The 15,000-nt window shown below is 51.0% G+C and overlaps 1 protein-coding gene across 3 annotated transcripts in view; it reads right to left on the reverse strand.

Annotated features, from left to right (window-relative positions):
* LOC144496759 (regulator of G-protein signaling 3-like) overlaps nt 1–15,000 on the reverse strand; it is a 101,721-nt gene that overhangs the window by 45,509 nt on the left and 41,212 nt on the right. The window contains exon 1 of one of the 3 annotated variants that reach the window (XM_078217281.1): nt 2,796–2,827. The exons of the other annotated variants lie outside the window; for them this stretch is intronic. The gene's annotated coding sequence lies outside the window, so the exon portion shown is untranslated. Of the gene's footprint in view, nt 1–2,795; nt 2,828–15,000 lie in introns of those variants that run through there. 3 annotated transcript variants of the gene reach the window in all.

Raw genomic sequence — 15,000 nt, forward strand, 5'->3', positions numbered from 1 at the left:
TTGCTGTGGCTCTGGTCTCACATTTAGGCCAGGCCGGGTAAGGACGACAGATTTCCTTCCCGTAAGGGACATTAGTGATAGGGTTAGTCCCACAATCAAGAACAGTTGCATCATCACCAATTTTAATTCTCGATTATTTTTAAAATTCCACCCAGCTGTGGGTGCAAGGCTGCATAAATTATTTAAATTTATTAAAATGATCATTTATATCGAATTACGAAGCCCAGGATGTTATCGTCCGGGCTCTGTGGCCTCACTGGGAGAGATTCCCCTGGTGAGTAGAAATGGAGGCCACTGAGGCTCCCCGGGGAGGTTGGAGGTGGGGGTGTTGCCCCTTGGACAGTGCCAGCCGGACACCCCTGGAGCTGCTCACTGGGCACCCTGGCAGTGCTAGCCAGGCACCCTGACACTGCCCACCGGGCACCAGGCAGTGCCAAGGGATGGGGCCAGAGGGAGGCAGGGCCTACTGGGCGGGGGGGGGAGGGGGGGGGGTAAAACCACTTGGTGGGGGGGAGGGGGGAGACTGCTGTGCACTCTGCAGTCGGTGGGGGGGGGGTGTCGCAATCATTGCAGGCGGGTGGCAGGGGGGGGGGGTGATTGTTCTGGGCAGGGAAGGGGTTGCAAGCAGCTGTGGGAGGCCTCATGGTAGTGGGGGGGGGGGGGTGGTTTGTCAATGGAGGAAGGCTGATGGCCGCAGAGGCAGTGACAAGTCTGCTGCTCTCGGCACCGAGACCTGCACATGCACAAAGGTGCCCTCTGCTGCTATCAGCCAGCTTTTAGGTGATTTAGGCTCTGCCTCCACACTCCACAGGTGGAAACAGATCGAGTTTTTTTTACTGGACATAATGCATAAGATCTGACTGGTGGCCTTGCCGAAAATACAGATCTGGAACTCTCCGGCCCATTCTGGACTCAGAATTTTCTGGGTAAGATCGCCATCCCCCCACCCCCTATTTCAGTCAGTTCACCTCTCATCCTTCTGAACTCTGATGAGTATAGGACCACCAGTTAAACCTGACCTCACCGGAAAAGCCCCACATCTCTGGAGAAACGGTCCAGGTGCTAAACAAACAAATGTTGTTGTTGCTGCAGTAGAGAGGGAGCATGCTGGGAGAAACCGCCCCGTACTCTAGTCTGCAGAGAAAACCCACCTGAGGAGGAGTCAACAGGTTACAGCCGGCCCCTCCGACTCCTGAGAGGGACATCACCAACTAGATGGCCCGGGAGGCCATTCCCCGAGGGCACAGTTTCCTGTCCCTGTTTGCAGATTTTCAGAAATAAATGGTCACTCGAAGCTGAGGGCCGCACCAGAAGGGTTTGGTTCCTCCCACTACCCACCACATCTCCCTGACCTCCTCCAGCCCAGCAAGGAGGCCAAGGAGATTTGGCATGTCCACTACGACTCTCACCAACTTTTACAGATGCACCATAGAAAGCATTCTTTCTGGTTGTATCACAGCTTGGTCTGGGCTCCTGCTCTGCCCAAGACCGCAAGAAACTACAAAAGGTCTTGGACGAAACCCAGTCCATCAGGCAAACCAGCCTCCCATCCATTGACTCCGTCTACACTTCCTGCTGCCTCGGCAAAGCAGCCAGCATAATTAAGGACCCCACGCACCCCGTACATTCTCTCTTCCATCTTCTTCTGTCGGGAAAAAGATACAAAAGTCTGAGGTCACGTACCAACCGACTCAAGAACAGTTTCTTCCCTGCTGCCGTCAGACTTTTGAATGGACCGACCTCGCATGAAGTTGATCTTTCTCTACACCCTAGCTATGACTGTAACACTACATTCTGTACTCCTTTCCCTCTCTATGAACGGTATGCTTTGTCTGTATAGCGGGCAAGAAACAATACTTTTCACTGTATGTTAATACAAGTGACAATAATAAATTCTCCCTCAGTATATCCGTACAGGCGCCGGAATGTGATGGCTAGGGGATTTTTCACAGTAACTTCATTGCAGTGTTAATGTAAGCCTCCTTGTGACACTAAAAAATAAATAGGGACAATAATAAATCAAATCAAAGGGTTTGGTCTCTCCCGACCTCTGTGACCTCCTCCAGCCCTGGCAACCCTCCGCAATCCCTGTCTAAATCAGCCCACTGTAGGTGGCCTTACCTTCAGCTGCCCCTGGAATTCCCCTCCTGAAACATCTCTGTCTTTCTCTTTTCCCTCCCATCCCCTCCTTTAAAATGCTCCTGACAGTTTACACTGGCCAACTCTCCCAATGTCTCGCTGCTCCGAGCTGATTACTCGATGAAGCACCGTACTGTTAAAGGGGCTATGTAAATGCAGGCTCAACTCGCTGTGCACAGTGGATACGTGACGTTTGCCTGCAGATACGCCCTCCCCCGACCGGCCTCACGTTTAGCCGACCACAAACACCGCCAATCTGAACCAGTCCCCCACTGCCTCGAAGAGAAGACGGGCAGCGGCCACAAGGGAACGCCACCACCTTCATCTTCCTTCCAAACTCACAACTCCCCACACCCCGTCCTGACTTGGTCACGTGTTCACTGCTGCCGAATCCTCAGGACTGCCCGCACCACGCGGACCGCGGCAATTCAAGATGGCGGCTCACCACCTCCTTCCCGATGTGTGGCTGCCGGGGTCGGAGACTAAGTGAGCGGCCTCGCTAGCAACGAACGGAATCAAAATCCTTTCCCACCTCCCCTGTCAGACGATCCCCCCCCCCCCCCCCCCCCACCACCACGGCCCAGCCACCGGTGCCGGTAATGAAATGCTGAGGAAGATTAACAGAGAACCGCACGGTAGGAACCGAAGGCACTTACTGGGAAACCAAGCGATGCGACAGTGAGGGACATCGTCAGCCTGGGGACAGCCCGGAGCTTGGGGAGGGCTCGTGAAGGCAGGTAGAACGGCGGAGAGCAGTTAGCCCTGGAGGGGGAGAGGGGTAGGAGCTCTCGAACGAGCGCGCTGGCCATTCCCTCGCAGCCTTCCTTTCCCGTCTTGTCTCCGAGCTGTTTACTGTCGAGTTTAGACTGCAGTGATCGGAGAGACTGGAACCTGACTTTACGCTCGACACCAACTGAGAGACATCCTTCAGCTCTGCAGCAGTCTGTGTGTGTGTGTGTGTGCGTGTGAGTGTTTGTGTGTGTTTTATTGATCTGCCTGGGGCCTTTTGGAAAACACAATGTGCTCTCCTCCAGTCTCAATTCCTTAATTACATCCCCTTCAAAGAGAATCAGACAGATGCCAGCAACTAACTGCAGACTCGGGTGGCAGGGAGCTCGGTGTGTGCGGGGAGGGCTGGGGTATGGATGGATAGTCTTCTTTTCAACCGTTTAGTTGCTCCCTTTTTTTTCCTCAAACATTCCCGTCACTTTTTCCCCACCTTCTCCTGCAGCGAGGCTTCTGGCACTCCGCCCCAGAGAATCCTGACAGTGCAGAAAGAGGCCATTTGGCCCATCACATCTGTATCGACGCTTCCCCTCCATCTGCCAAAAAGAGCATCTTATCCAGGCCCATCGCTCTGCCTATCCCTGTAAACCCCAGACACTTCCCATGGCCCATCCACCTAACCCGCACATCTTTGGACACTAAGGGGCAATTGAACATGGCCGATCCTCCTAACCTGCACATCATTGGAGTATGGAAGGAAACCGGAGCACCCGGAGGAAACCCACGCAGACACGGGGAGAATGTGCAAACTCCACACAGACAGTGACCTGAGGCTGGAATTGAACCCGGGTCCCTGGCGCCAGGAGGCAGCAGTGCTAATCGCTGAGACACTGGGCTCACCTCCGCAGTCGCACCCCGAGATCTAAATGGGCATCGGGAACCCCATTCCAGGTGGTATTGCCCTCCCCAACACCTGTGCAGATCCAGAGGCAATGCGGCTTTTGCATTTATACGGAGCCTTGGACATAAAGGAGCTTGGCGGGAGACAGGAGCAGGATGGAGCAGCCGGCCTGGTGTACTTCCCTTGTCTTCCAGTCTGCCTGAACATAGCTTTCGACGACACACTCCTATCCGCTCTCTTCATTCCCCATGAGATCAAAACCCCATCTCTCTTTATTCAACGTGGCAGCATTAAAACCTCCGGGGGAAAGAATTCCAAAAATTCACAACCCTCTCCAGAGAAGTAAATTCTCCTCATCTCAGTGGGAAATGTTTAGCAGCGATTCACTGATTGGCAGCAACAATGTCTCAGTTCCACCCGCTCCAGATCACCTCTCCTCCTTCGAAACTTGAAAGTATATTCCCCGAGTTTACCCAGCCTGCCGATGTAGGCCCAGCCTCTCAGCGTGGGCCCAGCCGCTCACTGTATCTCTCTATCGTCATTCCTTCACTCTCTCTCTATCCCCACTCCTTCACTCTCTCTATCTCCACTCCTTCACTCTCTCCATCTCCACTCCTTCACTCTCTCTATCTCCACTCCTTCATTCTCTCTATCTCCACTCCTTCATTCTCTCTATCTCCACTCCTTCATTCTCTCTATCTCCACTCCTTCATTCTCTCTATCTCCACTCCTTCACTCTCCCTATCCCCACTCCTTCACTCTCCCTATCTCCATTCCTTCACTCTATCTCCATTCCTTCACTCTCTCTATCTCCATTCCTTCACTCTCTCTATCTCCACTCCTTCACTCTCTCTATCTCCACTCCTTCACTCTCTCGATCTTCACTCCTTCACTCTCTCGATCGTCAGAACTTCATATTCCTCTTCTAAACGATCTTCTATCCCTCTATCCTCCTCCTTCACTGTTTCTATCCCTCTATCCTCCCCCTTCACTGTCTCTATCCCTCTATCCTCCCCCTTCACTGTTTCTATCCCTCTATCCTTCTCCTTCACTGTCTCTATCCCTCTATCCTCCCCCTTCACTGTCTCTATCCCTCTATCCTCCCCCTTCACTGTCACTATCCCTCTATCCTCCCCCTTCACTGTCACTATCCCTCTATCCTCCCCCTTCACTGTCACTATCCCTCTATCCTTCTCCTTCAGTGTCTCTATCCCTCTATCCTCCCCCTTCACTGTCACTATCCCTCTATCCTCCCCCTTCACTGTCACTATCCCTCTATCCTTCTCCTTCACTGTCTCTATCCCTCTATCCTCCCCCTTCACTGTCACTATCCCTCTATCCTCCCCTTCATTGTCACTATCCCTCTATCCTCCCCCTTCACTGTCACTATCCCTCTATCCTTCTCCTTCAGTGTCTCTATCCCTCTATCCTCCCCCTTCACTGTCACTATCCCTCTATCCTCCCCCTTCACTGTCACTATCCCTCTATCCTTCTCCTTCACTGTCTCTATCCCTCTATCCTCCCCCTTCACTGTCACTATCCCTCTATCCTCCCCTTCACTGTCTCTATCCCTCTATCCTCCCCCTTCACTGTCTCTATCCCTCTATCCTTCTCCTTCACTGTCACCATCCCTCTATCCTCCCCCTTCACTGTCTCTATCCCTCTATCCTCCCCCTTCACTGTCTCTATCCCTCTTTCCTCCTCCTTCACTGTCTCTATCCCTCTATCCTCCCCCTTCACTGTCTCTATCCCTCTATCCTCCCCCTTCACTGTCTCTATCCCTCTATCCTCCCCTTCACTGTCTCTATCCCTCTATCCTCCCCTTCATTGTCACCATCCCTCTATCCTCCCCTTCACTGTTTCTATCCCTCTATCCTTCTCCTTCACTGTCTCTATCCCTCTATCCTCCCCCTTCACTGTCTCTATCCCTCTATCCTCCTCCTTCACTGTCACCATCCCTCTATCCTCCCCCTTCACTGTCTCTATCCCTCTATCCTCCCCTTCATGTCTCTATCCCTCTATCCTCCCCCTTCACTGTCTCTATCCCTCTATCCTCCTCCCCTTCACTGTCTCTATCCCTCTATCCTCCTCCCCTTCACTGTCACTATCCCTCTATCCTCCCCTTCACTGTTTCTATCCCTCTATCCTTCTCCTTCACTGTCTCTATCCCTCTATCCTCCCCCTTCACTGTCTCTATCCCTCTATCCTCCTCCTTCACTGTCACCATCCCTCTATCCTCCCCCTTCACTGTCTCTATCCCTCTATCCTCCTCCTTCACTGTCACCATCCCTCTATCCTCCCCCTTCACTGTCTCTATCCCTCTATCCTCCCCTTCACTGTCTCTATCCCTCTATCCTCCTCCTTCACTGTCACCATCCCTCTATCCTCCCCCTTCACTGTCTCTATCCCTCTATCCTCCCCTTCACTGTCTCTATCCCTCTATCCTCCTCCTTCACTGTCTCTATCCCTCTATCCTCCCCTTCATTGTCACCATCCCTCTATCCTCCTCCTTCACTGTCTCTATCCCTCTATCCTCCCCTTCATTGTCACCATCCCTCTATCCTTCTCCTTCACTGTCACTATCCCTCTATCCTCCCCCTTCACTGTTTCTATCCCTCTATCCTCCCCTTCGCTGTCACCATCCCTCTATCCTCCCCTTCATTGTCTCTATCCCTCTATCCTCCTCCTTCACTGTTTCTATCCCTCTATCCTCCCCCTTCACTGTCTCTATCCCTCTATCCTCCCCTTCACTGTCACTATCCCTCTATCCTCCCCTTCACTGTCTCTATCCCTCTATCCTCACCTTCAATGTCTCTATCCCTCTATCCTCACCTTCACTGTCTCTATCCCTCTATCCTCCCCTTCACTGTCTCTATCCCTCTATCCTCCTCCTTCACTGTTTCTATCCCTCTATCCTCCTCCTTCACTGTCTCTATCCCTCTATCCTCCTCCTTCACTGTTTCTATCCCTCTATCCTCCTCCTTCACTGTCTCTATCCCTCTATCCTCTCCCTTCAGTGTCTCTATCCCTCTCTCCTCCCCTTCACTGTCTCTATCCCTCTATCCTCTCCCTTCAGTGTCTCTATCCCTCTCTCCTCCCCTTCACTGTCTCTATCCCTCTATCCTCCCCCTTCAGTGTCTCTATCCCTCTATCCTCCTCCTTCACTGTCACTATCCCTCTATCCTCCCCTTCACTGTCTCTATCCCTCTATCCTCCTCCTTCACTGTTTCTATCCCTCTATCCTCCTCCTTCACTGTCTCTATCCCTCTATCCTCTCCCTTCAGTGTCTCTATCCCTCTCTCCTCCCCTTCACTGTCTCTATCCCTCTATCTTCCCCCTTCAGTGTCTCTATCCCTCTATCCTTCTCCTTCACTGTTTCTATCCCTCTATCTTCCCCCTTCAGTGTCTCTATCCCTCTATCCTCCCCTTCACTGTTTCAATCCCTCTATCCTCTCCTTCACTGTTTAGAACATAGAACAGTACAGCACAGAACAGGCCCTTCGGCCCACGATGTTGTGCCGAGCTTTATCTGAAACCAAGATCAAGCTATTCCACTCCCTATCATCCTGGTGTGCTCCATGTGCCTATCCAATAACCGCTTAAATGTTCCTAAAGTGTCTGACTCCACTATCACTGCAGGCAGTCCATTCCACACCCCAACCACTCTCTGCGTAAAGAACCTACCTCTGATATCCTTCCTGTACCTCCCACCACGAACCCTATAGTTATGCCCCCTTGTAATAGCTCCATCCACCCGAGGAAATAGTCTTTGAACGTTCACTCTATCTATCCCCCTCATCATTTTATAAACCTCTATTAAGTCTCCCCTCAGCCTCCTCCGCTCCAGAGAGAACAGCCCTAGCTCCCGCAACCTTTCCTCATAAGACCTACCCTCAAACCAGGCAGCATCCTGGTAAATCTCCTCTGCACTCTTTCCAGCGCTTCCACATCCTTCCTATAGTGAGGTGACCAGAACTGCACACAATACTCCAAATGTGGTCTCACCAAGGTCCTGTACAGTTGCAGCATAACCCCACGGCTCTTAAACTCCAACCCCCTGTTAATAAAAGCTAACACACTATAGGCCTTCTTCACAGCTCTATCCACTTGAGTGGCAACCTTTAGAGATCTGTGGATATGGACCCCAAGATCTCTGTGTTCCTCCACAGTCTTCAGAACCCTACCTTTGACCCTGTAATCCACATTTAAATTAGTCCTACCAAAATGAATCACCTCACATTTATCAGGGTTAAACTCCATTTGCCATTTTTCAGCCCAGCTTTGCATCCTATCTATGTCTCTTTGCAGCCTACAACAGCCCTCCACCTCATCCACTACTCCACCAATCTTGGTGTCATCAGCAAATTTACTGATCCACCCTTCAGCCCCCTCCTCTAAGTCATTAATAAAAATCACAAAGAGCAGAGGACCAAGCACTGATCCCTGCGGCACTCCGCTAGCAACCTGCCTCCAATCCGAAAATTTTCCATCGACCACCACCCTCTGTCTTCGATCAGATAGCCAGTTACCTATCCAATTGGCCAACTTTCCCTCTATCCCACACCTCCTCACTTTCATCATAAGCCGACCATGGGGGACCTTATCAAACGGCTTACTAAAATCCATGTATATGACATCAACTGCCCTACCTTCATCAACACACTTAGTTACCTCCTCAAAAATTTCAATCAAATTTGTGAGGCACGACTTGCCCTTCACGAATCCATGCTGACTATCCCGGATTAATCCGCATCTTTCTATCCCTCTATCCTCCCCCTTCACTGTCTCTATCCCTCTATCCTCCCCTTCACTGTTTCTATCCCTCTATCCTCCCCTTTACTGTCTCGATCCCTCTATCCTCCCCTTCACTGTTTCTATCCCTCTATCCTCCCCTTTACTGTCTCGATCCCTCTATCCTCCCCTTCACTGTCACTATCCCTCTCTCAGTATGTCAGTATCTGTCTCTCTGAACCTCCTGATTTGGTGTTGGATGTGTAGGTGACAGTCGGATCCCCCGGTGCCGCGCTCCCTCTCCTTCCCCAACTGTGGCCTTTACTATTCTTGCCACACTCTGTTAAACGCTACCACAATCTCCCCAGCAAGTTCCCTCCTGATGTAAACATGCTTCTGAATGGGGTGCTACGTGGTGTTGCTGTTATTAAATATTCCACAGCTGACCTTCAGGTTCTGTGTGTGTGTGTGTGAGAGTGAGTGTGAGTGTGTGTGTGTGAGTGTGTGTATGTGTGTGTGAGTGAGTGTGTGAGTGTGTGTGTGCGCGTGAGTGTATGTGTGTGTAAGAGTGTGTGTGTGAGTGAATGTGTGAGTGTGTGTGTGTGAATGTGTGTATGTGTGCGTGAGAGTGTGTGTGTGTGAGTGTGTGTGTGAGTGTGTGTGTGAGTGTGTGTGTGAGTGTGTGTGCGTCTGTTTGTGTGTGCGTGAGTGTGTGTGCGTGTGTGAGTGTGTGTGTGCGTTTGTGTGTGTGAGTGTGTGTGTGTGTGAGTGAGTGCCTGTGAGTGTGAGTGTGTGTGTGTGTGTAAGTGTGTGCGTGTGAGTGTGAGTGTATGTGAGTGTGTGTGTGAGTGAGTGTGTGTGTTTGTGAGTGTGTGTGTGAGTGTGCATGTGTGTGTGTGTGAGTGTGTGTGTGTGAGTGTGTGTGTGTGAGTGTGTGTCTGTGTGAGTGTGTGTGTGAGTGCGTGTGAGTGTGTGTGTTTGAGAGTGTGTGTGTGTGAGTGTGTGTGAGTGTGAGCGTGTGTGTGTGACTGTGAGTGTGAGTGAGTGTGTGTGTGTGAGTGTGTGTGTGTGAGTGTGTGTGTGTTTGTGAGTGCATGTGAGTGCGTGTGAGTGTGTGTGTGTGAGTGCGTGTGAGTGTGTGTGTGTGAGTGTGTGTGTGAGCGTGTACGTGTGTGTGTGTGAGTGCGTGTGTGTGTGAGTGTGTGTGTGAGTGTGTGTGTGAGTGTGTACGTGTGTGCGTGTGTGTGTGAGTGTGTGTGTGAGTGTGTGTGTGAGTGTGTGTGTGAGTGTGTGTGTGAGTGTGTGTGAGTGTGTGTGTGAGTGTGTGTGTGAGTGTGTGTGTGTGAGTGCGTGTGTGTGTGGTGTGTGTGTGTGTGTGTGTGAGTGTGAGTGTGTGTGTGTGAGTGCGTGTGTGTGTGGTGTGTGTGTGTGTGTGTGAGTGTGTGTGTGTGTGTGAGTGTGTGTGAGTGCGTGAGAATGTGAGTGTGTGAGAGTGTGAGAGTGTGTGTGAGTGTGTGTGAGAGTGTGTGTGTGAGTGCGAGTGTGAGCGTGTACATGTGTGAGTGTGTGTGAGTGTGTGTGAGTGTGTGTGTGTGTGAGTGAGTGCGAGTGTGAGTGTGAGCGTGTACATGTGTGAGTGTGTGTGAGTGTGTGTGAGTGTGTGTGAGTGTGTGTGTGAGTGTGAGCGTGTACATGTGTGAGTGTGTGTGAGTGTGTGTGTGTGTGAGTGTGAGCGTGTACATGTGTGAGTGTGTGTGAGAGTGTGTGAGAGTGTGAGCGTGTACATGTGTGAGTGTGTGTGAGTGCGTGTGAGTGTGAGCGTGTACATGTGTGAGTGTGTGTGAGTGCGTGTGAGTGTGAGCGTGTACATGTGTGAGTGTGTGTGAGTGTGTGTGAGAGTGTGTGAGAGTGTGAGCTGTGCGTCACAGGGTGATAAATCCACAAGACTGAGTGAGACCTGGCTCCAAGCAGACTGGCAAATCTCTGGATCTCCTCGAACCCTCGTTCATCACGTGTCACCCTAGATACTGACACATCGCAACATCGGCGGGGAAGCTGAACTCCGGAAACTTCTCCAACACATTCACCAAACGGGTGAGGGACAAGAAATCAGGGCAGAAATCTGCCCCAAGCATTTTCTCGTGTCAAACTGGAGTGATTGGCGCCAGTCTCTTAGACACACACTCCGCATCGCAATCCTGTCACACTCGCCACGCCTGTTTTACAAGTGCTCTGTCTCCTGGCATGGACACCGGGACCCTCCTTGGTGGCATGCTCCCCCCACCCCCTTCCTGACACGGCATCAGGGCCTTAACAACATCAGGCCTAGGAGCAGGAGTGGGCCATCTGGCTCCTCGGGCCTGCTCCGCCATTCAATAAGATCACGACTGAACTTTTCGTGGACTCAGCTCCACTTACCTGTTCCCCATTCCTTTACTGCTCAAACATTTATCTATCTTTACCTTAAAAACATTCAATGAGGTAGCCTCAACTGCTTCACTGGGCAGGGAATTCCACAGATTCACAACCCTTTGGGTGAAGAAGTTCCTCCTCAACTCAGTCCTAAATCTGCTCCCCCTTATTTTGAGGCCATGCCCCCTAGTTCTAGTTTCACCCGCCAGTGGAAACAACTTCCCTGCTTCTATCTTATCTATTCCTTTCATAATCTTATGTGGTTTTCATAATCTTATAAGGTTCTGGGGAAACTGAAAGGTTTGAAGGTGGATAAATCACCTGGACCGGATGGACTACACCCCAGGGTGCTAAAAGAGATAGCTGAGGAAATTGTGGAGGCATTGGTGGTGCTTGTTCAGGAATCACTGGAGGCAGGGAGGGTCCCAGAGAACTAGAAAGTAGTTAATGTAACACTGCTGTTTAAGAAGGGAGGGAGGCAGCAGACGGGAAATTATAGGCCGGTTAGCCTGACTTCAGTCATTGGCAAGATTTTAGAGTCCATTATTAAAGATGATATTGCAGAGCACTTGGAAATGCACGATAAAATAGGACTGAGTCAGCACGGCTTTGTCAAGGGGAGGTCATGTCTGACAAATCTGTGAGAGTTCTTTGAGGAGGTAACAAGGAAGTTAGATAAAGGAGAACAAGTGGACGTGATTTATTTAGATTTCCAGAAGGCCTTTGACAAGGTGCCACACAGGAGACTGTTAAATAAGTTAAGCACCCATGGTGTTAAGGGTACGATCCTGGCATGGATAGAGGATTGGCTGACTGGCAGAGGGCAGAGTGGGGATAAAGGGGTATATTTCAGGATGGCAGCCTGTGACTAGTGGTGTGCCTCAGGGGTCAGTGCTGGGACCACAACTTTTCACAATATACATTAACGATTTGGAGGAAGGAACTGAAGGCACTGTTTCTAAGTTTGCAGAATGATACAAAGATATGTAGAGGGACAGGGAGTATTGAGGAAGCGGGGGGGCTGCAGAAGGACTTGGACAGGTTAGGAGAGTGGGCAAAGAAGTGGCAGATGGAATACAATGTGGAAAAGTGTGAGGTTACGCACTTTGGAAGGAGGAATGGAGGCATAGACTATTTTCTAAATGGGGAAATGTTTAGGAAATCAGAAACACAAAGGGACTTGGGAGTCCTTGTTCAAGATTCTCTTAAGGTTAATGTGCAGGTTCAGTCGGCAGTTAGGAAGGCAAATGCAATGATAGCATTCATATCAAGAGGGCTAGAATACAGGAACAGGGATGTACTTCTGAGGCTGTATAAGGCTCTGGTCAGACCCCATTTGGAGTATTATGAGCAGTTTTGGGCCCTGTATCTAAGGAAAGATGTGCTGGCCTTGGAAAGGGTCCAGAGGAGGTTCACAAGAATGATCCCTGGAATGAAGAGCTTGTCGTATGGCGAACGGTTGAGGAGTCTGGCTCTGTACTCATTGGAGTTTAGAAGGATGAGGGGGGATCTTATTGAAACTTACAGGATACTGCGAGGCCTGGATAGAGTGGATGTGGAGAGGATGTTTCCACTCGTCGGAAAAGCTAGAACCAGAGGGCACAACCTCAGGCTGAAGGGACAATCCTTTAAAACAGAGATGAGGAGGAATTTCTCCAACCAGAGAGTGGTGAATCTGTGGAACTCTTTGCCGCAGAAGGCTGTGGAGGCCGGGTCATTGAGTGTCTTTAAGACAGAGACAGATAGGTTCTTGATTAATAAGGGGATCAGGGATTATGGGGAAAAGGCAGGAGAACGGGGATGAAAATCAGCCATGATTGAATTTTGGAGCAGACTCGATGGGCTGAGTGGCCTAATTCTGCTCCTATGTCTGATGGTCTTCCATAAGATCTCCCCTCATTCTTCTGAATTCCAATGAGCATAGGCCCAGTCTACTCAGTCTCTCCTCATAAGCCAACCCTCTCAACTCCGGAATCAACCTAGTGAATCTCCTCTGCACCCCCTCCAGTGCCAATATATCCTTTCTCAAGTAAGGAGACCAAAACTGTACACAGGACTCCAGGTGTGGCCTCACCAGCACCTTATACAGCTGCAACATAACCTCGCTGTTTTTAAACTCCATCCCTCCAGCAATGAAGGACAACATTCCACTTGCTGCCTTCATTACCTGCTGCACCTGCAAACCAACTCCTTAAGATTCTTGCACAAGGACACCCAGGTCCCTCTGCATAGCGGCATGCTGCAATTTTTTACCATTTAAATAATAGTCATTTTTGCTGTTATTCCGACCAAGATGGATGACCTCACATTAACCAGCAGCACTGCCAGCCTGTCTGGCGTGCCCATCGGGCACCAACAGTCTGCCAGGTGGGCACCACCCACACCCCTGACCACCCTTCAGTGGCCCTCCAGCACCTCCCCACACTCCCCATCCCGGAGCTGTGTGCGAAATTCCAAGAGATATTTGGGCACAGAAAGATGAAGGAGGTTTTTGCCCAGCGGTGGAATTGGAGGTTTTGCGGATGTAAGGATGTAGGAAGTTACAGAGATAGGGAGGGGCTACGGTGCAGAGTGGGATAGAGTGGGGTGATGGGGCAGGGTCATTGGGAGGACCTGAACTCAACCACGTTGCAGGTTCTGAGGCCAACATAGTCATCCCGTGTTGCGCCCTGGGACATTTCTTATGGAAAAGGCGCTGTGGGTTATCAGTTAGTGTGGAGTCACTGCAGGAGATGGGCTGAATGGCCTCCTTGCTGTACGATTCGGCCCCAGTCACCGGTGTGGGGTCAGTTACTGAGTTCCACAGTCCTGACGCGAATGTGGCCAGTGTCTCTCTCTCTGTCACAGCGGTTAAGATATATTTCCAAACTAACACTCCTCGTTTGAGATTGGGAGGGTGATTAATATTCCAACGAAGCAATATCATTTATTAATTCAGCAAGCTCAGGGAGCACGTGGTTCCTGATTGGAGTCTATAAATACTCCTGGATTGTAAACAGCTCCGAATCCCAGGCTGAGACCCGGAATAATTTAACATGAGTGTTGCAGTTTTCATCGCACTGTGTAAGAAGCTGTCACCCATTTCCAGAGATAACGGCCTTGCCGTAGCGCCTCTCCTTACACCCCTGTAGGCCTCTCAGGCTGCTCCCATACTCGCCCACCCTGAGGCGCCACTGTAATATAACACTGACCGGGTACACAGCAAGATCCCACAGTCCATACTGTCCAGGATTTCCCTGGAGCCTCCTTACAATTGGGAGATTAATCCCCGGGTGCTCTCTGGTGAGCGGGATTTTCCTGTCCCGCCAAAGGGACTGGAAGATCCCGTTACCAGCCAATGGCGCGCCACCTCCGGAAAAGATACCCGGCAGGGGAAGGGGATGCGGGACAATGCTGCCCACGGTGTTTCAGAATAAAGCCTTTAAAATGAAAATCGGGTGACATTCTCTCACCCAGAGGGTGCTGAGTTTCTGGAACTCTCTTCCTCAGAATCCAGTGGAAGCAGAGACTTTGAACATTTTGAAGGCAGAGCTGGGTAGATTCTTGGTAAGCCAGAGGGTGAAAGGTTATCAGGGGGCAGGCAGGATATGGCACTGTAGCACAGTGGTTAGCACTGCTGCCTCACTGTGTCAGGGTCCCGGGTTCCATTCCGGCCTCGGGTCACTGTCTGTGTGGAGTTTGCACGTTCTCCCCGTGTCTGCGTGGGTTTCCTCCGGGTGCTCCGGTTTCCTCCCAGAGTCCGAAGTTGTGTAGGTTAGGTGGATTGGCCATGCTAAATTGCCCCTTAGTGTCCAAAGATGTGTAGGTTAGGTGGATTGGCCATGACAAAAAGACCTTGGTGTCAGGGGGATTGGCAGGGTAAATGTGTGGGGCACGGGATAGGGCCTGGGTAGGATTGTGGTTGGTAGAGACTGGATGGGCCAAATGGCCTCTTTCTGCACTGTGGGAGCATCAATGTTTCTGTGCTTTGAGGTTGTTGTCAGATCAGACATGGGGGGGACTTTTCCCGTCCCGCCCGCCACGGGAATCGTAGCGGGTGGTGGGACACGGACTGCGAAAAGGTCCGTGGACCTCAGGTGGGATTTTCCAAC

Source organism: Mustelus asterias, chromosome 8, assembly GCF_964213995.1.
Source record: "Mustelus asterias chromosome 8, sMusAst1.hap1.1, whole genome shotgun sequence".
NCBI classification, from domain to species: domain Eukaryota; kingdom Metazoa; phylum Chordata; class Chondrichthyes; order Carcharhiniformes; family Triakidae; genus Mustelus; species Mustelus asterias.